Raw genomic sequence first — 8,990 nt, 5'->3', positions numbered from 1 at the left:
AACCCAAACGGCAACGTCGTCATCCCTGCGTTCGTGACGGCCTGGGCCCGTTTGCGGTTGTACGACAAGCTGAGTGCTCTGGGGGACCGCGTGCTGTACCATGACACGGATTCCATCATCTACAAGACGGTGCGGGAAGGGGACGAGGAACTGGACACGGGGGATCAGCTGGGGCAGTGGTCGGACGAATGCGGCGATTCGGACGCCAACTGGATCGTGGAATACGTGTCCTTGGGCCCCAAGACGTACGCGTACCGCACCAAGAAGGACGAGTGCGTCGTGAAGTGCAAGGGCATCAGTTTGACCCCCTGCGCCAAAGAACTCGTCCACTTGAAGAGCATGAAACGTCTGCTCGTCCAAGAGAACGAAAAGGTAACGGTGAGTTACCCGCGCAAGATCGTGAGGGACAGCACGCACAAGGTGCTGCGAACGGTACCCATGGACAAGGACGTGCGCTTGGTCTATACCAAACGACAACGCATTGACCAAGGCCTGACCACGTTGCCTTATGGTTATTAAAGGCCCATAAAAGAAGGGGGACATAAAAAGAGACGTGTTCATCAGCATGACTCAAATCGCCGCAGGACGAATCGGACGTTGGTTGGCCAAGAAAGCCGCCGCCATCGTGTCGGGAAGCAACGGAGAAGATCAGCCTGATGGCGACATCAGCAACAACCGCATCGGGTGCGGACGTCAAGCGCGCGTCCGATGCTGCCTCTCGTCGTGCTGCGGGGGATCCATCGTCATCCACGCGCAAAGGTCGATCCGCCGCTGGAAAGACGAGAGGGAGGAAAGGAAAGAAGAGCAGCATCGGAGCCGTCGCCGCCACGGTGGCCAGCAAGAAACAAGCGTCCAAGTGGTACAGCCGGTATTTCGAAGTGGGAGCGGAACACCCCCAAGCCCTAGCGGGAACCTCCGCGTTCTTGTCCGACCCCGGCGACGTCTCTAAGGGACCTCAAGCGAAAGCCATCAAGAAGAAGTGGCTGGAAGCGCAGACGACACACCAAATTCATCGCCCAGCACGGCGTAATTATCCTCGTCGTCCCTTTGTCGTGTTTTCCATGGACGAGCAATGGCAGATGGACTTGTCGGACATGACGTGGGACAAGCCGGCCAACGATGGGATGGGGTGGATCTTGTTCGTGGTCGACGTGCTGTCTCGGTACTGTTGGGTACGACCGCTGAAACGGAAGACGGGGGAAGAAACGGCGCGGGGCATTCGCGAAATATTTGAGGAAGTGGCCCAAGACCCGGACAAGAAACATACGTTGCCGCGTACCGTGTACGTAGACAAGGGGAGCGAGTTCTACAACAAAGACGTCAAGGATTTGTTTGCCAGCTGCCCCCTTCCACCCAAGCTCATGTCGGGAGAGTCCACCACCAAGGCCGCCATCGTAGAACGGTTGCAGTGGACGTTGAAGGGGAGGTTGTGGAAGTACTTCTACGAAAACGGGACTCGACGGTGGGTGGACGTGATTGGCCCGTTGGTCGAGTCGTACAACCATCAGCGCCACGGCACGTTGAAGCAATCGCCGGCCTCGGTCCATCGCGGGAACGAAGGGGAGGTGTGGAAAAAATTGTATGGCGAGTACGGCCCCGAACGAGGAGCGCGACAAAAGCTCAAGGGGCCTTACAAGTTTAACCTGGGCGACGTGGTCCGGATCAGCCGTCAAACCACGATCTTCGACAAGGGCTACTTGCCTCAGTGGTCGGAAGAATGGTTCAAGATCCGTGCCCGCGATCCCGGCCCTCCCGCGTACTACCGCTTGATGGACTACGACGGCGAGGACATATTAAAGGGCACGTTTTACGAAGAGGAGCTGCTCAAGGTCGAAGACGAAGAAATAAAGCACATGCGTTATCGCATCGAGAAGATACTTCAACGCAGGACGGACCCCGCTACAGGTCGTCCCCAAGTGCTGGTCAAATATCAAGGGTGGCCTGAAAAGTACGCCAATTGGATCGACGAACGCCAAGTCGAAGACTTGGGTCCCAAGAAGAAACCATGAGGTTGGAACGCAAACCGTTTATCTACTGGTTCAACAGCAAGCCCGATCCCGAGTACCCCCAGACCCACGACAACACCGCCTCGGAATTCGTGGTCCAGTTGCCCATAGGATGGCACTTGCCGGGCGTGTGGTCGGTGGAAATCCAAGCCATCATGACGCCGGAAACCACGCAGACCAAAGGCGACGTGCTGCTGTACACGAATCTCATTCGCTACGAGATCGTGGGCCACGATTACTTTCCGCTGATCGAGCGCATTACCACGTCCTCCGCCCAAGCCATCCGCTACCAAGAATCCAAGCATCCCTTCCGCCGTCGCGTCAACCGAAGTTACCTCGAGAGCGTAGGGTTTAAATTGGCCGACACCAAGGGCCGCCCGCCAGTCTGGCTAAAAGACAGACCTACTAAGGACACCACCCTTTGCCTTCTCTTCACGCCTCAAGTCGACGAGTACGATTCTTCCTCCATGAGCTTGACGCTTCTGTCCAACCAATCCAAACCTCGCTTTCCTTCCAATCGACCAGGGAAATTTACGGGCGAACTACCGGCATCTCAAAGAATGAGTGATCAATGGAGAGTAGGACTGACCAAGGTGACGCTGCCTCCCGTGTCCAGCACGTCCAAGTCCACGCAATGGACCTTTAGACTGGACGCCGGCGGGTACCTCAAGAGCAAGCTGCCTCCTGGGGCGCAGCACACGTTCACCCTAAGCGACGTCAACAGCGTGCAAGACTTGTGTGCTCAATTCAGGAAGCAAGTGGATGCCGTGTTCGATAGCTGGTTCCCACAAACGCAAGCAAAGCCGGCCAATGGGGGCGTTGGAGGCGCATTCAAGGGGCTCGGCGTTGGAAGGCTGAGTGCAGCCCATACGGCCACGTGGGTGGATGACTCTTCAGGGTCAGACGTGCTCATCAACACTGACCTCAGAGGAAGAAAGAACCTGGACGACCTTCATCATCTATTCCTTGCCAATGGGGTCAAGATGGAGGCCGACCAGAGCAAAACCAAATGGGACTTTACGTCGCGCCACAGCGTACTGGTGGGACCCCAAGCTCCAACCGACAACACAGTCATGCGACGGTTGGGTTTTTGGATCGTTGATCCTAGCACTCCCATACAGGGAACGCTTCAACAGGATGGCACTACCCAGTGGCACTCTTTCGTTCCTCCTTTTTCCAAGGACGTTGTGGAGGATCATTCTCCCGTGTATCTCATTCAAACCAGCCTTGACGTCAGCACGTTCGGCCGCTTTTACCTAAAGATGGGGTTCTTTGAACGCCTAGGACCCATAGTCGATATCAATGGACCGCCATCGTCCTCAGGAGGTCCATCGAGTACAACCGTCACTCCCAGCGAGTTGTACCTGACCATGCCCAAGGGGTTCTACGACTTGCTGAACTTTAACAATGGATCGAGTGCTGGGCTGGAGTATGAAAGCGTGGATGCCGCCGTCATGGGTCCAGGCGAATTTGTCAGAATCACGTGCAAGGAAGGATGGAGACCTTCAGGTCATGTGGAGTCTGATCAGAAGACCAATACGGAGCCGCAATCCAATCGCGTGGCCCGTATCCCGGGGTATCAGTATACCCAGCTTCGAGGCAACAAGGACGTCCTCAATTCTCAGAGTGGTCCCTACGCTATTGACGTGGTCACCAACACCAAGGCCGTTCCCAAGAATGCGTACGTGACCTGCAGTCTGGTCCACAATCAACACGTCGGCGATCAGATCATCCCTCTCATGGACGTGGTTCCCCTCTCGTCCGTGTCCATGGGTGCCGCAGCCGAACCCAAGGAATACGTGTTCGAACCCCAACACGTTAAATACTACCCCCTCTCCAAGAATAGTTACCAGACCGTGGCCTTTGCCGTGCAAGACGAAGCAGGACAAGAGCTTCCCTTCCTCAATTCAGGAGTAACCACCGTATCGTTGGATTTCAAGAAAGGACCATGAACATTCCCATTTACGTTCCCCAAGAAGGAGGCGGCAACATTCCCGTCTATACCCCTCGACAAGCCGGAGGAGGACTAAGCATCGGACGGTTGGGGCGTGGGGCCATGCAATACGTCATACCCAAGATTAATGCTGTAAAAGACGCTGCCGTGGACCGAGGAGGCAAAGCGTTGGCTAACGTGGCCTCGGAGGTACTGGAAGGTAAAGATTTGAAAGAAGCCCTCAAAGACGAAGCGACCGAAGCTCGAGTCGACTTGAAACGAAAGATAGACGCCGAAGCCAGCAAAGTGGGGATCATCAAGAAAAGCATCAAGAGTTCTGGATCCAAGTACGCCAAGTCTACCCTAAACGCTTTGTTCGACTAGAGAAGATGAATCAACCCCGACTGATTACTGAGAATGGCGTATTCAAGCGCATCAGCGAAGAGCGGTATACCAAGTACATTACGTACCGTATGACCCACGGACCCCAACAAGGCATACGGACTAAAGAAAGAGACATTGTTAAAGCTTACGATATTTTTGTCAAGTTGTACGATGGACGCATCGCTATGGATGTAGATTAAAGAGAAAGAAGTAAAGACGACACCGTGTTCGTTTCATTGATTTTTTCTTTATTATTTCACGACTAGGGGAGTATGACTTGGGGGAAGGGTTTGTTGGAATCTTTCAAGTCTTCAGGGAAGGGGTCCAACGACAGTCGGTACTCGTCGGGCGTGGATTGATCAAAGTCCATGATGAGCGGACGGAACGGTCGCTTGCTGGCTTCCTCCAAAGCACGGTTCAACCACCTGGCTTGACCCGGAAACGCTTGACGCGCCAAGGCTTGCAGCTGAGACTTGTCTCGAGGATTGCGAAACAGCACGATGCGGTGGGCGTTGAGGGAGGCGGTTCGCATGTGGGCGGGAAACACGTTTTGCATGAGCACGACCAAACTCACGTCCATGTGGTGGGTTCCCTTGGTAAACCATTTCGAGATCTGACGATGATCCGATTCCATTTCTCCCATCAGGTCGTCCGCGATCAGAAGTCCTGGGGTTCGCTTGAATAGGGCATAGGGGTCGTCGGGCAATCCTTTCACCCACTTAACCTCGTCTCCAAATTCTTTTTTCATGTTGTCGTACTCGTCTTGCCATATGCTGTACAAGTACACCACGTACTTGATGGGGGGATCGAACTTCCACGTCCGATGACGAATCATCTTGCGGATGAACCGCGTCTTGCCACTCTTGGAAGGTCCGGCCACGACGACGTTGCACGGATGCTGCCATCGTGAGTTAAACGGTTTGATGGCTTCTACGTTCATGCTAGTTTCTTTCTCTTGGCGTCGCGAAGAAAGCGAATGTACTGATCCACTACCTCGTGAGGACTCCTGTTATACCCTTCCTCGGCTACGATGCCTCCCTGTTGACTGTGTTTCTTGCGACGAGGTTTGGATTTGGACACTCGCGATTTTCGCTTGCGCCGCAGTACGCCGCCTTCAATCGTCGCGTCATCGCCGCCATCATCATCATCGTCATCGTCGTTGTCGCTGCCGGGGCCGGGGAAGGTTTGACTGTTGTGCTCGCGTTCCACTACCGGGCCGCTTGCCTCGACGAACCGTGGTCACGGTGGTGGTATTGGCGATGGTTTGATGATCCCCTTTGCCTAATTTCTTGCGCAAGGCTTTGGACACGGTATCTTGATCCGCGTTCTTGAAGCGTTCCCCATGATCGTCATTAGCGTCATCGTCGTCATCGTCATCGTCGCCGCCACCATCGTCATCACCATCGCTGCCGTCGCCATCGTCCCCTTGGTCATCGTCCCCACCATCCCTCCTCCTGTCTTGTTCGGCTTCCTTGCGCAGCTGCAGTCGTCGCGCCAGGGCTTTTTCCAGGGCATAGCAAATCCGCATTTGAGACGTTTCGTCAAACTTGCTTTGATCGGTAGCTTCCAATTCCTTGACGTACTCTTCCACTTCGGCCAAGTTCATCCTCTTCTCGCTTCGATTGCCTCGCCATCGACCGTCCACCCGCGTCATCACGTTCTTGATGGTAGGCGTCAAGGTCTCTTTCACCTGGGGGTACTTCTCCGCCAACGATTTCAAGGCCTCGGCGTACTCGCGCAATTCCTCCTTGTTCATCTGATCCAACGTAGCGTCCGGCAACGACGTCAATCTCCCTCCACTGCTTGGCGTCCATGCCGCCAAATTCGCCACTTCCGAAGGGGGTGATGCTGCAGGCGATGCTGAGGGTGAAAAGGTTGGCGATACACCGGGCGTTCTATCGGGGGACGGACCTGGTGACGGTTCGGGGGATGGTGGGTCCATGGCCCGGGCCAAATCGCTTCCCGTCGACAAGGGCGTGTCGCTGGACAGCACGCTCGCCATGTCGTCTGGCAAGTTGAACGGCGAGCCCAACAACTGCAGCATGTCCTGATTGTAGTCGTGCGTGGGCGAAGAAGGCAACGGCGACAGGGGCGGTAGGACGGGCGTATTCATCAGGAAGCGATCGGCGGCCCGTTCGGCCGTGGACGTCGTACGGGACGTTCGAGGAGCAACGCCCGGAGCTTGAAAGAAAGGCTCGCGCTCGGTATGCTGGCCTACACCGTAACGTAGGTATAAATCTTGAGCCCCCACACGTTCATAGGACATAACGTCGACGCACCGAATGTTTCACAGCATGGATGGAAAGTCCTATATACGCTCCTTGGCACAATGCCACCCCACGCAAGTGGTTCCTCTGCTACGTAGCGGTAGCGACGACCAATGGAAGTACATCAAAGACATGTGCAAAAAACTAGCCAATGGGGAACTCCCCATGAAAGGAGGAAACAAGAAAATGCCCAAGGCCGCTCGACGTTGGTTCGGGTCGGTGGTCAACGATCGGCATCCTTCCATTCAGAGCCTACGACGCTCTAGCCTTCAGCGACGAGGATCCAAAGCCGAATTGGTCGGCACGGCCATCAAAGCCCTGGCCAAGATCGCCGCTCCCAGCCTCAAGAAAGCCGGCGTGAGTCTGGCCAAGCATGCGGCGGCAGGAGCTCTAGCCGAAGGCATTAACGTGGCCACGACCAAAATCAAAAAGGTAGGAGCCCCCAAAGAAGATAAAAAGGAGGACCCCTCGGCCACCGAATCGCTTCAAGACTTTGATTACGACGACGGCGACAACGAATTGAAGGCCTTGCTCACTGAAACATAAGAAAAGGCATCATGGTTAACACCAAGAAAGGACGACGTCAACGCGGAGGCAAGAAACGTGCAAAGCATACTCAGTTGGGCGGGGCCAAACGAAAACGTTCGTCCGCCGCTCCAAGATCAAGGCAGCCCTGCGTGGAACCTTGGCTCCTGGCATTCCCGACTACGGGCCCGTGACCAACCCCTTTCACATTCGATTTTCACAACCACGTCCCACCATGCCCTCCAACAAGGTTCAGACTCTTCGCCGCATGGCACCTGCCAGTCTCCGACATCTTCCGTCCAACAACGACTCCTTGGACGTCGTCATAAAAGGCCGACCCGTTACACTTTATCCTAAAGGTCGTCAGGTCGTCACCACCACGAAATGAACAGCAGCACAGGCACCAACTCTTACGTGGTTCCCGTCATTCTCTGGAATCGCCTGCAAGAAGAACTCAAACAACTTAAAGAAAATGTAGCTGCTTCCACCGCCAAGTCCCAAGCTGGAGGAGCCATCGCCGGAGTGGATCGAGATGGGAACGTCCGCATGAACGAATTCTTGCACACCATGGCCGTTCAACAGTCGTTGCAGCAATCCCCCAAGGTGGAATTCGTCAAGTACGCGGATAAGATGGTCAAACAAGTCATGTCCGATCCCAGTCTCACGCCCGACGAGCGTGTTCGCTTCATGACCAACTATGCAGCCAGCTTTCAAGACCAAAAAGCCATGGCTCAGAAAGGACTTACTCCTGCAGCGGCTCCTGCCCCAGGTCCTGCTCCTGCGCCTGCACCTGGTCCTGCCCCTGGTCCTGCTCCTGGTCCTGCTCCTGCTCTTATTCCTGGTCCTGGACCCGTCGTTGGCACCACCCCTGCTTGGTCTCTTCCTGCAGGACCCTCGGGAGTCAAGCTTGGGCCTGGAAGCGTTACTCCTAAAGGTACGGGTACGGGTACGGGTCCGGGTCCAGGCCGTGGTCGTGGTCGTGGTTATACAGGCAAAGGCAAAACCCCACTCAAACGTCAAATCAACTTTGGGAACGTGGCCGGCACGTCTACTCCGCTGAACAACCTCAGACCTCAACAAGTCAAGCAGTTGAAAAAGGTAGACAACCTCATCCAAGCCATCGATCAGAAGTCCAGGAAAATTGCTCAGGACCCCCGATTGACCCCTGAGCAAAAACGTGCAAAGCAAGGCGTGCTCACGCGCGGACGTACCAAGTACAAGGTGATGCGAAACGACATCCTCAACAGTTAGACCATATAAAAGGGCCGCCGACCCGTCCGACCTACCCTGATTCGTCACTCGACCTCGTCATGAAACGACAACACGGAGGACGTGCCGCTCCTGCCGCTAAAGCCGCGCGCGAAGATGCCCCTCCCTTGAAAGTACACAAAGGGACCGTGGTCGATTGTTTAAACGACTGCCCATCGACGTCACGTGCGAAAAATCCAAATGGGAAGTCTACTCGCAAGCCACGGCGGCCGTGGACCCTTTGGAAATCACAGTGGACCGAACCCGTACCTGGATCGACATGACCAAGATCCTGCTGGAATTCGACGTGGAATTCCTTGACGCCCCCAATGGTGCACTCCTGACCAATACCTCGTCGGCCGTTCCCATCAACAACGTGGCTCACTCTCCATCAAACAAATTCAACTGACCATCAACAAAGGAGCCGTGACCGTCAACGCCGACCACTCCATCTCGAAGCTTATTTCGACCGACTGCTGAACTATTCTGAAGAAGAAAGCAATCCCTGCTGTCCCTAGAAGGATGGGCCAACGGGATACTCCCGACAAGTTGACAGTCAATCTGCCACGACGTGGCCATCGTGAATCCAAACATGGCGGGTGCAAAGCGCTCACAGCTGCAGAAGAG

The sequence above is a fragment of the Actinia tenebrosa genome, unplaced genomic scaffold, assembly GCF_029948245.1.
Source record: "Actinia tenebrosa isolate PJP-AT-01 unplaced genomic scaffold, QUT_ActTen_1.0 PGA_scaffold2__45_contigs__length_23673736, whole genome shotgun sequence".
In the NCBI taxonomy this organism is placed as follows: Eukaryota; Metazoa; Cnidaria; class Anthozoa; order Actiniaria; family Actiniidae; genus Actinia; species Actinia tenebrosa.
Note: the sequence above shows the minus strand (reverse complement) of the source record.